Source organism: Equus przewalskii, chromosome 27 (assembly GCF_037783145.1).
Source record: "Equus przewalskii isolate Varuska chromosome 27, EquPr2, whole genome shotgun sequence".
In the NCBI taxonomy this organism is placed as follows: Eukaryota; Metazoa; Chordata; class Mammalia; order Perissodactyla; family Equidae; genus Equus; species Equus przewalskii.
In genome coordinates this window covers 2,550,367-2,572,328 of record NC_091857.1, presented here as the reverse complement: position 1 = coordinate 2,572,328, position 21,962 = coordinate 2,550,367, and the positions used below count along the sequence as shown (strand labels likewise).

General features: G+C 36.4%; 1 protein-coding gene across 2 annotated transcripts in view; it reads left to right on the top strand.

The window, feature by feature from the left end:
* Window positions 1-21,962, top strand: part of HTR1F (5-hydroxytryptamine receptor 1F) — a 150,348-nt gene that overhangs the window by 53,481 nt on the left and 74,905 nt on the right. The window contains exons 3-4 of one of the 2 annotated variants that reach the window (XR_011533814.1): window positions 13,742-13,900; window positions 14,669-20,086. The exons of the other annotated variant lie outside the window; for it this stretch is intronic. The gene's annotated coding sequence lies outside the window, so the exon portion shown is untranslated. Of the gene's footprint in view, window positions 1-13,741; window positions 13,901-14,668; window positions 20,087-21,962 lie in introns of those variants that run through there. 2 annotated transcript variants of the gene reach the window in all.

Sequence of the window (21,962 nt, the reverse complement as noted above, 5' to 3'; positions counted from 1 at the left end):
TGGGTCTAAGGATGTGTATCTCTTAAACTGAAATAGATAGTGCTAGATTCCTCTCTCCCATCCCCCAAAAAGCTCTAACAACGTACATTTCTCCAAGCGAGAGATAAGAATATATTTTCCCAATATCCCCCTAGCAATATATGGTATTGCCAGTCTGATAGCTATGAAATGGTATTTTATTGTTGATTTCTTGTGCATTCCCCTGACTGATAATGAGTTTCACCATGTTTATTGGCTTTTGGATTTTCTTTAGTGTGACCTTATTATCTATAATTTTTTTCCCAGTCCAAGTATCTATTGCATTTTGTCGTCATCTTGTCAATTCAACAATTTTTCACTAGATTTTAACCTTTAATCTACAATTCTCATGACAAATTTTATAACAAAAAGTCTCTATTTGTTTTTATAGGTTATACATTTCTGTCTTTAGGAAGTCTCTCTCATCCTTAGCCTTTATATGTAGGCTCTAAGGTTTACTTCTAAAATTGCTGCCCCTTAATCCATCTGGAATTTATTTTGCACATGATGTGAGGTAGAGATTCAACTTAGATCCATCCTGAAATAACACTCAGACATGTTTATTAAATGAACCACATTTTTCCCTATTGAATTGATACTACCAATGTCATGCATTACGTTTTTATGTATTCTAACAATTTGTAGAATATTTGTTCTACTATATTGATTTCTTTTCATTCTTACCTCACAACTATATATTTTTAATATGGACTACTTACTAAAGCAAATTCTTCCTTAGTAATCTTTTTTTTATATTCACTTGGCTATTCTTAGACATTTATTCTCATTGTTCATATTTATAGGTCCCTCAGTAAAGTTTTATAGTTTTCCCATAATCTGACATAGTTTAAGTAATATTTTAATGTCTGCCTTTTAAAAGCTAGTAAAATTTAGCTGTGAATCCATCTTATCTTGGTGGGTTTTTGTGGGGTGTTTTTGGTGAGGAATATTGATCTTGAGCAAACATTTGTTGCCAATCTTCCTCTATTTTGTATGTGTGATGCTGCGCAGGATGGCTTGATAAGCAGTCATAGGGCCGTGCCCAGGATCCCAACCCGCAAACCTCGGGCCACTGAAGCTGAGCACACAAACTTAACTGCTATGCCACTGGGCTGGCCCCCTTGGTGCTTTTTTAATGTCATTTTTTAATATCTTTGCATTTGTATCTATAGTAATTGATCCATTTAAGTTTGTTCCTCATGGAAAGCTTCACAATTTATATTTTTCTTCATAATTTATGTCTTCCAAAATGTTACATGTAATGTTTCCTAATGATTCTTACAGTTTTTCTATAAAAAAATCTATAGTTTTACGACTGCTTTCTTATTCTTATGTTTGTCATTTCTATTTGCTTGAATATATTTTATTAGTGCTTTATCTACTTTGTTGGTTGTTTAGAGTTAGAAGAATCATATTTGAGATTCATTTTTTATTTCTAACATTTTCCTTTTCTAGCTGATTTTAGCTTTTATCTTTATTGATCCCTCTTTTGTTAATTTTTGTTCTTTTTTCTAAATTTCCATTATTTCTTCATCTTTCTTCTTTACTAATTAGGGCAACCATGGCTATATCTTTGTTTCTTAGGATAGCTTTTGTTAGTTTCCATTCATTTTGGTGTAAAGGGTTAAACTTTTCATTAATTTCTTAAAAATTTAATACCACTTTTGATTTCCTTTTCTATCTAAGATGGTCTTTGACGGTACATCTTAATTTCTAAGGCACCCAGTTTAGTATTTATTTTTACTGTTTATAATCAGAAAAAATAAACATTTACTTGCAATAGATAAAATTAACTGCTAATTACACTATCTTTTTGCATTTTTGATCTGTGTTTGAGACATTTTCCCTCTTGAAATGCGAGCCCACTAATTTAAGACTTGAGCTGCCATTCATTCATCTACTGATCTTTTTATGTTTAAACATTGAGTGTTTGTAGTTCTAGAAATAAGGCTGTTTTATTCTTGAATGTTTTAAATATTGTTGTCGTTTGGTCAAATTGCATCATATCTCTTCAAGCAGCTGTTTTCTTAGGACATCTTTTGGAATGGTTCATCCACCCTCCCTGCTCACCACTGCTGCCTCTCCCCCAGAGGCGTTGCTGCTTTTCTGTACATGTTTAACGGGTTCTGCTGTATCTGCTGAGATTCCCTCAAAACTAGAAGCCCAGACAATCAGTAATGGATGCTGCTATGGTCTCTTCTCTTGCAGGCTGGGGTATGTTAGCAGTCAGCTCCTCGGTCTTCCAAGGCATCTGGAGGCAATTCCCCACTCCTCTGTGCCCTTGTGCTCCCCTAGCCTTAGGGGCAGAAGGAATTTAGCCCACTTGTGGAGCTACTCTTGGCCCTTTGGAGACCAACCATGGAAACATGATCAACTCTCACTGTAAATATCAATCTTCTCTTTTGCCTGATATTCCAGGGGTCTCCATGGGTCACACTTTTCCTAGAATCAACTTTGTGCAGATTTGCACCCCAGAGCTCTCCAAGGCTGCCTTTCAGGCCTTTCTCCAAAGCAGAGACTGACAGCTCTACAATAGCTTTTTCTCCAAATCCCTCAGCTGGTCTGAATGGCAGACTCAGAAAAGAGAATGAATTTAACTTGATATTGAGAGTGAGAGAAAGGTGGGATGCGTTTAGTTACCACATTTCGATAATCCTCTTTCTCCATCCATTGTATTACCTGTAATCAGAATAAAGTAGCATGTAAAGTAGGTATGGGGGGCAGGGAGTATATGTAAAACCTCTGTACCCTCCACTTAGTTTTGCAGTGACCCTAAAACTGCTCTAAAAAAATAAAATCTATTTATTTAAAAAATGAAATATGTAGAAGTAAATATATTTGAACATGACTTAAAAGTTTCAAGTATCCAAAAGGACAGCTTAGACCTGTCTTGTATGGCATGGATTTGACATTTGTACGTGTTCTTTGTAGCATACCCAAAATGCAACTGCTTTCTGCAAAGAATTTCTCCTGATGTCGCTGAGGAAGACAAACCTCCAATCAGTTGCTAATACATAGTTAGCAAACCACAAGGGTTAAGTTAAAAAAAACCTTGCAGAATATGCAGCTAACCGATTTTCTCCTCAATATGTGCCAATGTAAATATGTGCATTAAGACAAATGTGATGTTGAAGAGAATAGTGCAGCCTGTGTCGTACCTCCGAAAATGGAATAAAAGTCTTGTAAACTGCTCTTATAAAGCTCAATCTGTATGTCTTCAAAGTAAGATTTTGCCCTCCGAAAATCTCATCACACAGTCCTTGGGGCATTATTAGTAAAAATGATGAGCTTCCATTGATTCTGGCAAAGCTTTCATAGAGAGTCTGCGTGACCCTTGTATTTCTCCAGACAGTGCTTTTTGCGTCCGCCTCGCTTCCTTTGTGGGATTGCGCTACGTGGGACTGTTTGGCGAAACCAAGAAACTATTTTATCATGTTCACTTTTGCTGCTTGAAGGCACAATGAGGCAGAATGGAGACAAGCAGGAGAAATTGTCTCTGGATTTTCAGGAATACAATTTGGCAAATAGTTTTATGTTGCACCAAATTAAAATATTTTCCAATAGAGGGAGAAAATCCTAGGCAAACTTGTCTAGTTCTGGTAGAGAATGAATAACAATTACTAAATCATCATAATTTATATTCCATATGCAGACTATGATGAATAGAAAGAATATCAAGTGTATAATCCATGTTTTCAAAATTAATTGCCCTATCTAAACCTAGCCATACAGTTCATAACACACGACAAGTACCGTGCAAAAGAAACAATGATCCTCGTGATTTTTGTCCATAATAAATAGAGCCAAACTAGAAAACTTGAGGATGACTAATTTTGAAGAAGTTATTTTAATATGTCTTTTAAATATCCATGATCTTTATTTCATTCAGAAGAAGGCAGAACCCCTTAATGCCTTTCAAAATTGTTCTTTAACAGAATAAGATGTCTTGGATTCTGGACTTCAGAGTCATACAAACTTGATACAAACCTGGACTCTCAGGAGCTCTGAAACTGTGTCAGTTTCTCCAGCTCTGTTTCATTGATCGTTGGAAGAGCATTCCTTAGGGTTCTGTCACAGGCACATTTCTTCTTCCTTGGTATACTCTTTCTTTGTCAATGACTCCCAACTATGTTTCTCAAGCCCAGGCCTGTCTTCCAAATTCCATACCCACATATCTAATGGCACTCAGTGTCCTTGCGTGGGTGTCTCCAAGGCATCTCCAACGCAATATATCCAACAGAACTCATAATCATTCTTCTCAAATAAACGTCTTCTGGAACATTGCCCTTCACGGTGGATGGCTCCATGTCTCCTGTTTTCCATGCCAGAATTTTGAAACTATTGGTTAACTCCAAACGCCCCATGCCAAGTCAAGTCCATGCCGATCCTAAATGTCTCTTGAATGTATCGATTTCTCTCTCCTCATTGCTATCACCCTTCCCCGGTCACCACTACAGCCTTTCAATTGTCCAGGAAGACTCCACACTATCTCTTTTCCAATTCATTTATCCTCTTGCAACCAGAGGAATACTCTAAAATGTGAACCATTTTGAGTCACACATTAGCTTAAAATCCTTCAGTCATTTTTCATTGCTATTAAGATAAGATAAATAACATTTTTCATTGTCACTAAGATCCAGGGCCACCGTTTGCCTGCTTCTTCAGCCCCACCCCAAACCATTCCTCCCTTCTTTTAGTCATTCTGTACTTGTTTCAGTTACTAAAATACTCTAAACTTGCCATTATCTCTAGACGTGGTATAGATTTGCCCAGGGACATTTTTCTCCTACCCAGCTTCTCTTGCTTCATCTGATCTAGCCCCTAATTACGTGCTCAATGCCTTTCTTCTCCAACAAAATGTAAGGGCAATTGGGGATAAATTATGTTAGCATCATTCTTTTACTACCATATCCCCTAGCATTTAATGTAGCATCTTACATATTATAGACTATTAATACTTTTTATAGAGTGGATGAATAGGTGAGTGAGTGAATAAAGGCTAGGCAAATTATCCTATATTTCTTCATCTTTAAATTGCGGATATTAATACATATTTCATAAGGTCATTGTAAAAGTCCAGTGTAAATGGTAGGCCTGAAGTAAACTAATTTTGTAAACAATATCAGTTTCTTTTCTTCTTGTCAGACTTAATATATGTGGAAGAAGTGCATATTCATTTTCAATTGTTGCTGTAACAAATTACCCCAAATTTAGCAGCTTAAGACAAACTTATTATTTTATAGTTTTGTAGGTGAAAAGTCCAACAAGACCTCACTAAGCTAGAGTAAAAGTTTTGGCAGGGCTGCATTCCACCTCCACGCTCAGGGAAGAATGTGTTTCCCTGCCTTTTCCAGCTTCTGGAGGCCACCCACATTCCTCGGTTCCAGCGCCTCTTCCTCCGTTTTCAAAACCAGGAACGGCAGCTGAGTCCTCTTCAGACTTCAACTTTCTCCTGCTTTTTCTGACCTGGGAAAGGTTCTGTGGTTAGATTGGGCCCACCCAGATAATCCAGGATAATCTTCCCATCTCAAGGTCTGTCCCCTTAGTCACGTCTGCAAAGTCCCTCTTGCCAAGTAAAGTAACATATTCACAGGATCTGAAGATTACAGCGTGCGCATCTTTCGGGTTATCTTGTGCCTATCACAAAGTGTGATAATATCATTATTATTTTTATTATTAAACTAAATTTCCTCAGCATTCTAATGCTGTAAAGGAGAAAGAAAGGGAGGGAGGAAGAAGAAAGGAAAGAAGAAAAGACAAGAAAAATGATAAAGTGCACTGTTCCTCTGTTTCTGCTTTGGTAAGGAATGCAGTGGTAAAAGGAGACAACTTTCCTTTCCCTCTTTCCGCTTTCACTGAGCAAAGCCCAGTACAGAACACTGTCGAAGTCTAGGTACCTCAGGCCTGTGCCCAAGCCCGAGCAGGCCTATTTTACTGAGGCTTGTGATGCCCTGTGAACATCTGCTCAGTCGTAACTGTCTGTATTGGAGGTGGATCCTCCCTCTCAGCCAGCGTGTCACATTGGTTAGCAGGGAAGACAGCGTTTTTCTTTGTGCTTTGCTGCCTCTTGGGCTGTCTTCCTATGAACATAAAATGCCCTCACATCATTTCACCTGTTTGCCTGTCCATATTTTACCCATTAAAGATTTTTTCCAATCTCATGTTCCCCATGACCTCTTTCTTGAATGTCACTATATTTTAGGACCCTGAAGCACCATGTTTGTGGATGTAATTTCAGTTCTTTCAAACACTGCAATTACCTGTAAAATGAATTTTACCTAAGAAAAATCGATGTTCTGTGTTTTTTACAACAATGATATATTCTGTGTAGACTTCCTCCTTTTTACTAAAACCAAGCATGATATCTTTGTTAAGAATGATAGAGATGATTTATCGCAAAAGCACTTTATAATAGGTCAAACAACTTCTGGTTCCTTTGCAAACCAAGGCTGTGAAAATCATGGATCTGAGACAAGTGGTTACAACACTTAGATTTTGGTGAATTTCCCTCTTCAATGGTGCATTTCCTTCATTGGGTTTACAAGTTTTGTCACAAGAATGTATTGTTGCTGCCCTTTGCTATAGCATGTTATTCTCATGCAAATGGTCAGTCCATGGCAAAGGGACAGCCTGCTGCTTAACTGGCTGGACTCAGCTTTCTGGAGGTGGCCAACCAGTCCAGCTGGTTTCTTAGTATGCTGTGTGTCACTACACAGACAACAGGAATGAGGTACCAACAGAACGTTGCTGCTTCTCCAGTAGAACCCAAAATCACCATCTTTAGAGCCATATGACATTGATTGGTTTTTTTATAGCTACAATCCCATGGAATCACTGGAGCAAAGATTAAAGGAGGCAAATCTTTCCTCCATGCTCTGCAGCTAGGGAATTATGTCACCTACTGCTCTCATATTTACTCCCAAAGCAACACCATTGTTCACGTGCCAGACAGCAGTCTAACTCTATCTTCTACAGAGAGGACAGGCTGGAAAGGGGTTGTGATGTAAATTTCTCTAAAGGGTAGTCTGTGTACCCAGCACCATTGGCCTTACCTGGGAGCTTGTTAGACGGATAAACCCTCCACCCAGCCCAGCCCTGCTACATCAGACTCTTCGCGGTAACAGGATCCCTAGGAGCTTGGTTCAGCACATTAGAATTTGGCCAGCACTGCTCTAGAAAGCCCTTCTGCCATGCATGTCCTTCTGTCAGAGGAACCAGGCCTTTCTTCGCCGGCATGTACTAACCTCTGCCCAGCTCAACAGGTGCTTTAACATCGAAGAGTCTCCTCTTTCTCTAAACTCCTGGAATTATTTTCTGCATAATTACTTTTGCAAGTAAATTACATGCTGTTCTATTGTTTCTACCGACTTCCTGTGTATCTGCTGGTAGTACTCAAAGAGGTATCTTACATATAGTTGACTAGGTAACTGGTACATATGATTGACATTGTTGCTTCATATATAGTTAAATTTACCCTGATTTTAAAACTCTGCTATAACTGGTACAGTTCTCATTGGTTTGGAAGCTACTTGGAGATGGATTATATCACTTTATCTTTGAGCACCCCAGCATGGTTGCCCATAATAAGGCACTTAATATTTACCAAATCTAATTTCATTCAAACACCGCACAATGAAAGCATATTGACTAAACTGTGACCCTCTCAGGAAATTACCTTTGTGTGTCAGAGCAGCCTGGCACACTGCTTGTAGGTCAGCAGTGCTCAGTGAAGTGAAAAGCTGCTGAAGTTGTGACATCGGTGTGGCCAGCACACGAGAGGCACAGGGTTTGCAGGCAGAGTGGGTTCCGTATCGGTCGTGGCTCTGCCTCTCTCACTGCATTTACACAGGCATGCACCACTGAGCTCAAACTTATCCCGTCAGCCGAGGCCTCATCCTGGTGAAAGCAAAAGGATGCTGAATTGTGACTGAGATAAGCTCAATTTCCATTCACATTCCAAGTCTGGTCCCTAATAAACCTGGAAAAAAGTAGATTTCTTACTCTGTAAATTTTCATCCAGAGACCAAAATCATGAATATTTATAATGCTTTGGCCTAAACTGATAACTCTTTAGAAACCCAATAGATTCCAAACCAAACATGAAAACAACAACAAAAACAGAGGAATATGAAGAATTTTCATTAAAAGCGGGGTTATTAAGGACGTAGGCTTTCAGACGGGACCACTTATGTAAAGTACATATTTGATACTGAAGATAACTTAGAAAATTTTTTGCGTAGATATAGAACCTTTCTGAGAATGTGTATCTCAATAATTATTCTGAATATATTATTTTGTGTTAACATTTTAGGTAACATATGCATTTTTAAAGTGAAAAATAGAAAATTTTTTATGAAATATAAGTGATTGTGAAATCAACTCTCTTGTCCAGATTGAAACCAGCAGCTGTATTTTTTAACTTACTATACCAGTTGATAAGGACAAGGGTACTTCTATAATGTGTTAATGCATGAGTGCCACTGAAATAGTGGCTGACAGTTTTCGTTATTATTTAATTGAGGCATAATGTACTTGGGCTGTAATTTTGGGAGAACATTAGGTTGAACTAGGAATTCTTCAGTGCTCTCTCTCTCTTGGGACTCTGACATCAGGCCCCATCTGCTCTCAGACAGGCCTCCTTCTTTAGAATTTTCCCTTTATTCCTCTACTGATTGCTGCTATTTCCTAGATTCAGAGTCATTCTCAGTTGCTTTGATAAACTAAACTATAGATTGAATTGTATATTCAACTTTTCCCTCTAAAGCATCAGTGATGTAATAAATACACAGAGCGAGAAACGCATTTGTTCAGTTTTAAGATCCAGGCTTAGAATCAGAATAAGCTATTGAATTTTTATCTCAGTCTAACCACAGTACAGTCTTGGTTTGATTGCATGAGGGCATGGCATATAATTGCAATATTTGAATGTTGTGCTCAGAAACCTCTGGACTCATATGTAATTTAACTGAGAAGTCAAATAAATAACTGCAAAGAAACTGCCAGAGTGACTTACTCTGACTTACATATAAAATACTATTATCAATTCAGAACCCGCGAAACTATGAAATTTGGGCTTTTGCTTGTGGGCAAAACATTGAGAAGCTGGCTGCACGGGTTTTAGTAGGAATTTGGTTCGCCTATTAAGAAGAACATTTTTTCACTCTTCTTATCACTGTGAATACTAAATCTGTTTTGAATGAAGCTTAAATAATTAAATTTTGAAAAAGAGTCACAAAAATTAGGATGAGGAATTTTACCTCCTGGAAATGACAAGTTTCTTTAATCTTCGGTTAGAAGAAAAAGTCAAAATGATTGCCTTTAAAAGGGCTGCATTGCCATCAATAGACGACAATCATGATTGACTTTTGGTAGCCTCTTAAGCCATTTGCTGTCCTTGTGTAGGGTGGCGGTATTCAGTATGCCTTACAGTCTTTATTATATCAGATTCAAATTTCTCTTGCTAGAGTTTAAGGCCATAGAGCTCATAAATATTTTAGAAAACACGAAAATAGCTCTTTCTTATTGCACTGTGAAAGTTAGATGGCTGATTCCTGTCGACAGATGCTCTAGTTACATGAATTTGTGTTTCCCTAAGCCTTTGGTGAGATTCATTTTTATCTATTGTTTTTTAGGTATACTTCTTTGGATTACTTTTAGATGAGCACTTCTAGGGCCTCCCTCCTTAACTTTTCACCTTCTAGTTCGAGTTAATATAGTACACTGCATGTAAAAGGTCAAAGCCATGTGACCATATAGGTCCATCTACTCCCCTATCCTTTACATTATTCATAAGTGTTACGTTTATATATTACAACCAGCACAATCCAATGTCATCATTTTCCTTTAAACATTTATTTATGTTTTAAATAAATTAAGAGAGGACAGAATAGACTCATATTTACCAACATATTTACCATGTCTGATTTGCTTTATTCCTGTCTAAAGATTAAAGCTTCTATCAGATATCACTTTCCATTTGCCAGAAGAATGTCCTTCTGCATTTTCCTATAATGCAGATCTGCTTGCAACACACTTTCCTGGTTTTTCTTTATCTGAAAATGTCTTTAATTTGTCTTCATTCTTTAAGAATATTTTCAATGGATATAGAATTCTTGCTAGGTCACCAGTCCCGGGCAATTTGGAAATCCAACCAGCAAACTCCATTTTCAATGTGTAGGAATAGTTTTCAGTCTTTCGGAAGGATTAGCAAAAGGTTGTCCAGGCACACTCTCAGTTGTTTGGTTTTTGCTAGAGCACACCTTCCTGACAGTGAATCTCTTAATTTTAGTGTCTGTTGCAATCTGGATAGGCTGAGAATGTCCCAAGTCATCGAATCCTAATTCTTTCTGTTTCATAGTTTTCCATCATCTTATCTCTGTCCTCTCACATTTTACTCTAAGAAGCAAGAAGAAACCAGGCCACAGCTTCAATACTTTGCTTGAAAATCTCCTCGGCTGAATATTTTAGCTCATTACTTGCAAGTTCTACTTTCCATATGGCCACAGAACACAATTCTATTGTTTTCTGCCACTATCTATCCCCTTTTTTCCGGTTTCCAATAACATGTTTCTTATTTCCTTCTGAGTCCTCTTTAGCAAGGTCATTAACATCCATATTTACTAACAGTCTGCTCAAGGCAATCTAGGCTTTTCCTATAATGCTCCTGAAAATTTTTCCAGGCTCAACCCATTGCCCAAATTTAAGACAACTTCCTTATTTTTAGGTATTCGTTATAGTAGTACCCCACTTCCAGTACCAAAATCTGTATTAGATTTCTATGCCTTTTATAGCAAATTACTACAAGCCTAACAGATTAAACAATGCAAATTTATTTTACAGTTCTGGACATCAGAAGTCTGAAATGGTTCTCACTGGACTAAAACAAAGGTGTTGGCAAGACTGCAGTATTTTCTAGAGGCCCCCAAGGGAGAATCTATTTTTTTCTTTTTCTAGTGTCTTGAAGCTACCTGAATTCCTTGGCTCATAGCCCTCTTCCATGTTCAAAGCTAGTTATGGCTGTCTAATTTTCCTCATATTGCATCTCTCAAACAGACTCTCCTGCTGCCCTCTTCCACATTTTAGAACCCTTGTCATTATATTGGACCCACCCACATAATCCAGAAAAATCTCCTTTTTTAAGGTCAGACGACTAGCAGCCTTACTTCCATCTCCTGCCTCAGTTCCCCTCTGGCATGTGACGTAGCATATTCACAGTTTCCAAGGGTTAGGACATAGACGTCTTTGAAAGGCCATTATTCAGCCAACCATAGCCAGTTTAAACTGGCAGCTCTCTCCCTCGCAATGGCAACAGCCCAAATCTCAGTTCATTCCTTCTAGCCTTAGCTGTGCTGCTAGGGGTTTCCCCACAGATGTGTTGTTCAGATCAACCAAAGAACTGATTAGGTGTACATGTAGAATTCAGGGCTCTCTCTCTCATAGGCCCTCTCATTTCTGAGATCTCGCCTTACCTCTGGGAGTGACTATGGTTGATTCAAACTCTGTTCTCGGGTTTTTCAAGCCAGTAAGATTGTGGATTTTCTAATAAAGTTTTAGCTGCCTTACACGGTGAAGTCTGGTGCCTGTTGTCGGTTGAAAAGTCATATATATGGGAAACTCACTTAATGTGATTCCCTTCTACCAAGTGTCTATTTCCTTCCAGTATCTGTCTGCTTTTGGACACTCTCCAGTGTCTTCATGTAGATGCTTTTTTTCTTCACAGAAACTATGTACTTGTTAACTGTGTGAAGATTGGTATGAAGTTTGATCTGAGGGTTGGCCTCAGCTCTCTAGTGATGCCAGACGCCTTGATATTCGTTTTTAAAACTGTTGATGACCTTATTTACTTGCTTCAATATGTTAACTTCCACTAGAACAATGTTTCCTTTTTACCTTGCATCACCATTTGTATGACTTACTTTGAATAATATTAACTTTATTTCTTTATACCTGATGCATTCTCTTTCTATTGGATGTTTTTAGGAAAATATTTTCATTGAAATTCTATATATACATAATGAAATGCACAAATCACGTATCTACCACTTGATGAAAGTGTTCTCTCAAAGTAAACATACCATGGTAGCCAGCATCCAGATCAGGGCATAGAATATTAGTTCCACTGACAATCACCTTATTCTGTCTTCCAGTCACTATAAACCCTTTTCCCTAAAGCTAATAATTGTCTCGACTTCTATCACCAATTAGTTTGCTTCTTCTGGAGCTATGTAAATAGAATCACATAACACACTGATTTTTGTGTGTCTGGCTCCTTTCACCCAACATAATATTTGTCAGAATCATCCATATTGTTTACGTGTAGCAGTAGCTCATTTATTTTCATTGTGTATTGTGTTCTCTTGCATACAAAAATATGCTTTATTTATCTGTTCTACTTTGAGTGGATATTTGGATTGTTTCCAGTTTGGGACTGTTACAGACAAACTACTATAAATATTTTAGTGTGTGGCTTTTAGTGCTGATGCGTACAAATTGCTGTTGCATATATATCCGGGGTGGACCCGCTGTAACCTGGGGTTTGCGGATGCTCAGGTTCAGTTGATGCTGACAGATGGCTCACCAGAAAGTTGATGACAGTCACCAGTAGTGGATGAGAGAGTCATTTGCTCCACATCCATGCCAATACTTAGTTACCGTTATCATGTAAACCAAGAACATTTTTCCAATTAAATTTTCTTTTCCTAGCTTGCTTAATCCAGGCAGTTTCTCACTAAAATGAGAACTAAGAACAATTTTTTAAATAACTCTAATAAATCAATAATCCATTGTCCTGAAGAAGTGTCAAATAATTGCCCACTATTCCTGATTAGAATGTTCAAAGTAAGACCCTCCAATGCAAAAGCAGATCTTTTGCACTGAGATGTTCTGAGCTAGTGCCATCTGACATAGAGTCCGAATGTTTATGCGTTGGGTAAAGATTTAGCTGCTAGTCAGAACATAACTTTGGAATCAGAGCCTGGCTGGAGAAAGACGAGTCAAGGCAATTAATTTTGGTTATAATGCATCCATAAGCAAAATCATAAATACTTTGAACATAAAAACAACCAGCTGCTTCAAAATGTCTTTTGAGCATGTTAAAACACATCCTCATCTATACTGCAGGACATCTCCAGATTTACTCCAACGCTGTATGACCTTCGCATTACAAGGGAATTCAGAAAGTGACCTAGAGGGGCATTTCAAAAACCAAGGTGCTTGCCAGTTTCATATGCTTTCTACTATTTTGTTTCTTATAGCCAAGATTTCTCTGTCTGTACTTGTAAAAAAAGACTTTTATGGTTTTTATGTAAAATATGGGTGATTGACTTTTTACACTTGTTCACTAGAGTTTCTCTTAGGCCAGTGATTTCAAAAGGGAGGGGAAATGTTTGGGTTAGGAGAGGTGTGCACAGGGCAAGTGTGTGTGCATGTGTGCATGCATGTGTGTGTGTGTGTGTCAGGGGGCAGGGTTACTGAAGTGTAAAGTATGGAACGTACATCACTTTTCTAAGTTTCTTTGTCCCCACCCCACTCTGAGCGATATTTCTGTAAAGAATACCAGTTGAACTTGAAGTGAAAGCTTAGACAATTCAGTTTATAAACAAAATATTGATTCAATATGATTGTTGCAAGAAGTGAACACTTGAGAGTTGTTTTAATATAGAATACAACAAAAACAATTATAGTACTAGCTTGTAATATCTCAAGGTATTTTTTCAAACACCAGGTCATGGCATCCTTTATACAAGATGAAATTCCCTTGTCTGAGCTCATCTCAACCGGTGGCAGCACATTAGCACTTTCTGTTGGGTCAGTGATGCTGGCAAAATATACACCAGGATTTTTCCACTTGATGAGAATGTGGCAGTTCTTAGAGAACATAGAGGTACCAAATTTTCTAATTTCTCATTAAAATGCGCATTAAAATATTTTGCCTTAGCCCCTCTGTCTCTCACATTCTCTGTCTTCTCACACACCCACACAGAATCTCCAGAATAGTTAAAATGGAAAAAAAAAATGGAACTCATTTTATCTGCTCTAATATGGGACAAAATGTTTTAAGGGGGCAAAAACTGAAAACACTTATTCAAAAACCTCAAAGTAAAATAGATACTCCAAGAAGATCAATTACACCCTATCTCTAAGTGCCCAGCAGACAGTATTTATGCCCAAGGAGCATAAATGGCTCACTGTGAGAAGCTGGACACGTACTATCCAAGAAAATGTGTCAATTCCTCCATGCTGCTTGGAGTTTCTTTGGTTAAACCATGTCAAATTCTACTTCCTGTTGCTCTAAGTGCTTTAATTCTGCTCACTGGAGGAAATGCAGTATGGTAAAGAATTCAAATGGTACCACTTTGTACAAAATAATACTGGCCTTCATTTGTAGTTTCATCAGAAAACTATTCCACATGTGGATTTTATAGCTGCTCTTTTTTCTTATCTAAATCATTAAATAAAGGCTTATACCTAAATAGCGGTTCTGCTGCACAAGTGGAATAAACTACAGGCCAGAGTAAATATAACAATTTTGCTGTGGTTTATGATCTGGTTTGTCTTAGAAGTCTCATTAGTTCCGTTTCCATTTGGTATTTTCTTCTCTGGTGTTTTTGCTCTAACTCTAGCATTTTGCTCTCTCCTCTCATCTTACCAGATTAATCAGCCACATCAATTCATCAAGCAAAATATGGACAGTTTCTGACACTTTCTGTAGAAGATGAATTGGTTTCCACGTGGCTTTTCGCTTGGAGGTTTCTGACACTTGTTGGATCTCATTGTTTGTTCTAGCTCTTTTTACTTTGGTTTTTTTGGGTTTTTTTTTTTATAATGCAGTAAATGAATTTTGCTCAGATTAACATTTAATAAATTCAGGAAATATTATGAAGAACTAATCAGATTAATCCTGTAGTCTTTTTCTCTTGATGGGATTTGAGTCAGCAGGTGGTTTTCTTTTGCATGTGATAGATAACACATCAAGTGATCTGCTTAGAAAATGAAGAAGACGCAAAGAAGCACTTGGCTAACGAGGATACACATAGAGAAAAGCGCTAGTGTGACACAAATCTTGGGAGCAGCTTTTCTTAAAATATTTTTTTAACCTTACTGATGTTTGATATTGATAGTTTTTATTACATTTTGTTTTCGTACGTGAAATATTATCTACCTATATTATCATAAAATGATTGAAATTTCTCAAAGTATGTATTTTAGGTAAGGAGTAAATAAAATGCAACTCCAAAATAGATAGGCTCACCAGAGAGTTAGAGAAAAACCTCTATCTGGTGTTAAGGCTGTGTCTGTAAAGTGAAAACAAAGATTTTATTTATTATTAGCATTTTCTACTTTAACTAGTGTAGAGTTCAATTAAATGTGTTTAAGGATCTAGCATTCCATATGGAGTTAGCTTTACCTCACTGAGCATCAGTGCACATTTACTTGTGAGAAACATTCTGGTCTATCATTTGATGGACCTCATAGGGTCTTGCCTTTTTAAATTATTAGTAAACCAGAGAAATAATAGATACAAGTATATCTAGCAAATCATACTCTAAAAATGAAGGAGAACTAAAGACTTTACCAGATAAACAAAAGCTGAGTGAGTTCATCGCTAGATTTGTTTTACAAGAAATGCCACAAGGAGTCCTTCAGGTCAAAATGAAAGGATGCTAAACAGCAACATGAAAGCATGTAAAAATACAAAGCTTTCTGGAAAGGTAAACATATAGACAAATACAGAATCCTGTAACACAGTAATGGTGATGTGCAGATCACTTTAATTCTAGTATAGAACTTAAAAGATAAAACATAAAAAAATATAGGCGTAGCTCAGAGATCTTGCAGGCTTGATGCCAGACCACCACAATAAAGCAAATATCACAATAAAGCAAGTCATATGAATTTTTTGGTTTCCCAGTGCATATAAAAGTTATGTTTACACTCTGCTGTAGTCTATTAAGTTGAAGTAGGATTATGTCTAGAAAAACAATGTATATGCCTTACCAAAATTTGACACAGAGACACGAAGTGGCAAATGCTGTTAGAAAAATGGCACCAATAGACTTGCCCAACACAGGGTTGCCACAAACCTTCAATTTGTAAAAAACACAATATCTGTGAAGCACAACAAAGGGAAGCACAATAAAACGAGGTATGCCTGTAACTACAACTATATTATTAGGTTAATGGGTACAAAATATAAAAAATATGTAATTTGTGATATCGATATCATAAAATAGGGGAGATATAAAGGAGTAGAGTTTTTGTATGTAACTGATGTTAAGTTGTTATTAGTTTAGAATATATTGTTACTATAAGATGTTTTATGTAATCCCCATGGTAACCACAAAGAAAATACCTATACAAGATACATGAAAGGAATAAAGTATTGCACTACAAAAAACACAAAGGAAGATAGCAAGAGAGGAAAAGAAAGACAAAATAGCTACAAGAAATATAGAAAATAATTAACAAAATGGCAATAGTAAATCCTTACCTATTAATAATTACCTCAAATGTAAATTAAGTAAACTCCACAATCTAAAGACATAAAGTGGCTAAATAGATGAAAACCAATATCCAAATATATGCTGTCTATAAGACCCACTTTAGATTTAATGACACACAGGCTAAAAATGAAAGAATGGAAAAAGACATGCCATGCAAATAAACACCTAATTTTATACATTAAGGAATTAGAAAAATAAAAACAAAGTAAGCCCAAGTTGGCAGAAGGAAGAAGTAGTAAAGAATAGAGCAAAAATAAATGACCTGGAGAATAGAAAAACAATAGAAAAAATAAACAAAACTAAGAGTTGGTTTTTTGAAAAGATCAACACAGTTGACACACCTTTAGCTAGATTAACTAAGAAGAAAAAGGAGACAAAATATAAGAATTATAAATGAAAGAACAGACTTGACAACTGATGCCACAGAAATAAAAAGGATTATAATTCTCCAGAGAAGCCATCTGGTCCTGGACTTTTGTTTTTTGGGAGGTTTTTGATGACTGTTTCAATCTCTTTACTTGTGATTGGTCTATTCAGATTCTCTATTTCTTCTCAATTCAGTTTTGGGAGGTTGCATGATTCTAAGAATTTACCCATTTCTCCTAGGTTATCCAATTTGTTGGTGTAGCTTTTCACAGTATTCTCTTACAATCCTTCATATTTCTGTGGACTCTGTTGTAATTTCACCTTTTTCATTTCTAATTTTGTTTATTTGAGCCATCTCTATTTTTTTCTTAGTGAGTCTGGCTAATGGTTTGTCAATTTTGTTTATCTTTTCAAAGAACCAGCTCTTAGTTTCATTAATCTTTTCTGTTGTCTTTTTAGTCTCAATTTCATCTATTTCCACTCTGATTTTTATTATTTCCTTCCTTCTGCTGACTTTGGGCTTCATTTTTTTTTTCTAGTTATTTTAGGTATAATTTTAGATTGTTTATTTGAGATTTTTCTTGTTTCTTTAGGTAGGCCTGTTTTGCTATATAATTCCCTCTTAGTACCACTTTTGCTGCATCCCACAAGGTTTGGTAGGTGGTTTTTCATTTTCATTTGTCTCCAGGTATTTTTTGATTTCTCCTTGGATTTCTTTGATTCAATAGTTGTTCAGTAACATGCTGTTTAGTCTCCACATATTTGTGGCTTTTCTAGCTTTCTTCTTTTTTTTTTTTTTATTGGCACCTGGGCTAACAGCTGTTGCCAATCTTTTTTTTTTTTTCTGCTTTATCTCCCCAAACCCCCCCGTACACAGTTGTATATCTTAGTTGCAGGTCCTTCTAGTTGTGAGATGTGGGACGCTGCCTCAACATGGCCTGACGAGTGGTGCCCTGTCGGCGCCCAGGATCTGAACCCTGGGCCGCCACAGCGGAGCGCGCGAACTTAACCACTCAGCCATGGAGCCGGCCCCTCTAGCTTTCTTCTTGTAGTTAATTTCTAGTTTCACAACATTGTGGTCATTAAAGATGCTTGATATGATTTCAATCTTCTTAAATTTATTGAGGCTTGTTTTGTTTCACAACACATGGTCTATCTTCGAGAACATTCCATGTGTACTTTAGAGGAATGTGTATTCTGCTGTTTTTGAATGGATGGAAGCTGGACTTTTGTTGGTGAACATGATGCAGTCTATACAGAATTCAAAGTATAATGATGTACACCTAAAATTTATATAATGTTTCAAACAAATGAAACCTCAATAAAGCAAATTTTTAAAGAAAGGATTATAAAAGGCTACTGTGAAGAATTATACACCAAAATATCAGTTAACCCAGAAGAAATGGATAAGTCCTAGAAACATACAACCTACCATGACTAAAACATAAAGAAATAGAAAATCAGGACAAACCTATAACTAGTAAGGGGATTGAGTCAGTAGTCACAAACCTCTCAATAAAGAAAAGCCCAAGACCAGATGACTTCGCTGGAGAAATCTACCAAATACTTAAAGAAGAATTAACACCTGTCCTTCTCTAATTCTTCCCAAAAATGAAGAGGAGGAAACACTTTCAAATTCTTTATATGAGGCCAGCATTACCCTGATACCAAAACCAGACAACCATATCACAAGAGAAGAAAACTGCAAATCAATATCCCTGATGAATATTGATGCAAAAATCCTCAAAAAAAAAATAGTAGCAAACTGAATTCAACAGCACGTTAAAAGGATCATACACCATAACCAAATGGGATTTATTCCTGGAATGCAAGGATGTTTCAATATATGAAAATCAATCAATGTAATACACCAAATTAACAAAACAAAGGACAGAAACCACATGATCATCTCATCTGATGCAGAAAAATCATTTGACAAAATGTAGCATCTTTTCATGATAAAACAAAAAGACTCAACAAATTAGGAATTGAAGGAAATTGTCTCAACATAATAAAGGCTATATATAAAATAAAGGCTATATATGAAAAGCCCATGGATAACATCATACTCAACAGTGAAACACTGAAAGCATTTCCTCTAAGGTCAGGAACAAAGCCACTTCTATTAAACATAATACTGGAAATCCTGGCCAGAGCAATTAGGTAAGACAAAGGTATTCAAATCAGAAAGGATGACATAAAATTACTTTTGTTTGCAGATGGCATGATCTTCTTTTGGAAAACCCTAAAGATTCCACATGAGACTATTAGAACTAATAAACAAAATCAGTAAAGTTGCACATACAAAGTCAATATACAAAAATCCACTCAGCTTCTATGCACTAACAACAAATAATCTGTAAAGGAAATTAAGAAAACAATCTCATTTGCAATAGCACCAAAAAGAATATAAAATATTTAGGAATAAGCTTAACTAAAGAAGTAAAAGACTTGAACACTGAAAGCTATAGAATGTTGCTGAAAGAAATTAAAGACACAAATAAGTGGAAAAACATCTCATGTTTGTGGATTGGAAGACTTAATGTTATTAAAATCTCCACACTACCCAAAGCAAGATTCAACGCAGTCCTTATCGAAATCCCAGTGGCATGTTTTTCAGAAATAGAAACAACTCCTACAATTCATATGGAATTTTAAAGACTTCGAATAGCCAAAAAGAATCTTGAGAAAGGTAAACAAAGCTGGAAGCCTCAAACTCCCTGATTTCAAAGGATATTACAAAGCTACATTAACCAGAACAGTACGGTACTGGCATAAAGACACACATATAGATCATTGAAACAGAATGGAGGACCCAGAAATAAGCCTTCCAACATGGTGAAATGATTTTCAACAAGGGTGCCAAGGCCACACAATGGGGAAAGGATGTCTCTTCAACAAACGTACTGGGAAAACTAGAGGTCCACATACAAAGAATGAAGTTGGACCTTTACCTTTTACTCTATACAAAAATTAACTCAAAATGGATTAAAGACCTAAATATAAAAGCTGAAGTTATAGCTCCCAGAAGAAAACGCAGGTGAAAAGCTGCATTACATTGGATTGGCAATGATTTCTTCAATGTGAGAGCAACAGCACAGGTAATAAAAGCAAAAGTAGACAAATGGGACTGTATCAAACTTAAAAACTTCTATACAGCAAGGGAAACTACCAGCAGACTAAAAAGACAGCCTATGGAATGGGAGAAAACATTTGCAAACTATATATTTGGTAAAGGGTTTATAACCAAAATATATTATTTTGTTTGTATTGTTTTCTGGGTTTTTTTTTGTTTCTTCTTTTTTTAATTTAGTTCATAATAGTTTACATCAATGTGAGATTTCAGTTGTACAATATTACTTGACTGTCACCACATACGTGGGACAACTCCTACAACTCAATAGAAAGAAAAACAAATAACCTTATTTAAAAATGGGCAAAGGATTTAAATAAGCATTTTCCCAAGATACACACATGGCCAAAAAGCATATGAAAAGATGCTCAATGTCACTAATCATTAGGTTTCTAATTTTATTTTTTAAGATTGGCACCTGAGCTAACAACTATTGCCAAGCTTCTTTGTTTTTTTTGCTTTTTCTCCCCGAATCCCCCCAGTACATAGTTGTATCTTTTAGTTGTGGGTCCTTCTAGTTGTGGCATGTGGGACGCCACCTCAACATGGCCTGATGAGTGGTGCTGTGTCCGCACCCAGTATCCAAACCGGTGAAACCCAGGGCCGCTGAGGCAGAGCACGTAAACTTAACCACTCTGGCATGGGCCAGCCCCAGGTTTTTAATTTTAAAATCATTAAGAAAGTGTCGGTGAGGACGTAGAGAAATTGGAAGCTTTATGCACTGACGGTGAGAGTATGAAGTGATGCAACCACTATGGAAAACAGTATGGAGGTTACTCTATAAACTAAAAATAGAACTACCATATGATCCTGCAATCTTACTTCTTGGTATTCATCCAAAAGAATTGAAAACAGGATCTTGAAGAGATTCAAGATACCATTCATTATTCATTAAATTCATTAAAGCATTATTCACAATAGCCAAGAGTTAGAACAACCTACCGGTCAATGGATGATTTAATGGATAAAGAAAATGTGGTATATACATACAAAGGAATAGTATTCAGCAGTAAAAAAGAAGGAAATCCTGTCATATGCTACAACATGGATGAATCTTAAGGACAGTACGCTGAGTAACATGAGCCAGTCAGAAAAGAGAAATACTACATGATTCCACTTATATGATACATCTCAAGTAGTCAAACTCTTAGAAATCAAGAGTAGAATGTTGGTTGCCAGAAGGGGAAAAATATAGTTGTTATTTAAGGGGTACAGAGTTTCAGTTTTGCAAGAAGAAAAAGTTCTAGAGATCCATTGCACAACAATGTGCACTATACTGTGCACTTAAAAATGGCTAATAGGGCAAATTTTATGTTATGTGTTTTTAACCACAATAAAATAAAAGAAATCAAAGTTTCAAAAGGTAATTCTAGGTTTAGTAATATTAAATATATGTCTACAAAGTTATTTAGCAAGCATCATTTTTTGTTGAGGTTAGTCTATAGATTTCATTTAAAATAGAAAAGCAAATTGCTAGAGTAGAAAGAAATAAAAGATTTGGAATGAGTTAAAATTGCTATAAAGTAACCATAGTTTTTCCATTTATAAATTCTAGGACATGGTCAAATTACATTATGACTCCAAGCTGATTTTTTCATTTGTATTAAAAGAAAATAAAATAATGTTACCTACCACATAGTATGTTGTAAGGATTAAATGAGATAATGTGCCTAAATTATCTATCCCAGTTCCTGACTATATAGTAGATAATGAAATTTCTCATTCCCTTCCTTTTTCCTTTGAATTTACTAAATATTGATTGGGAGTCCACTGATGTATAATACTGGAAAACCATTCCAAAAATATAGATGAAGGATTTTTTAATTGTGTGACAAATTATTTAAGAAAGTATTAATTTTAACATAAAAAGTAATGATTATTAAGTTATTTCCATATACCAGGCTCTTTATATACATTATTGACAACAAATATGTGGAGGGCAC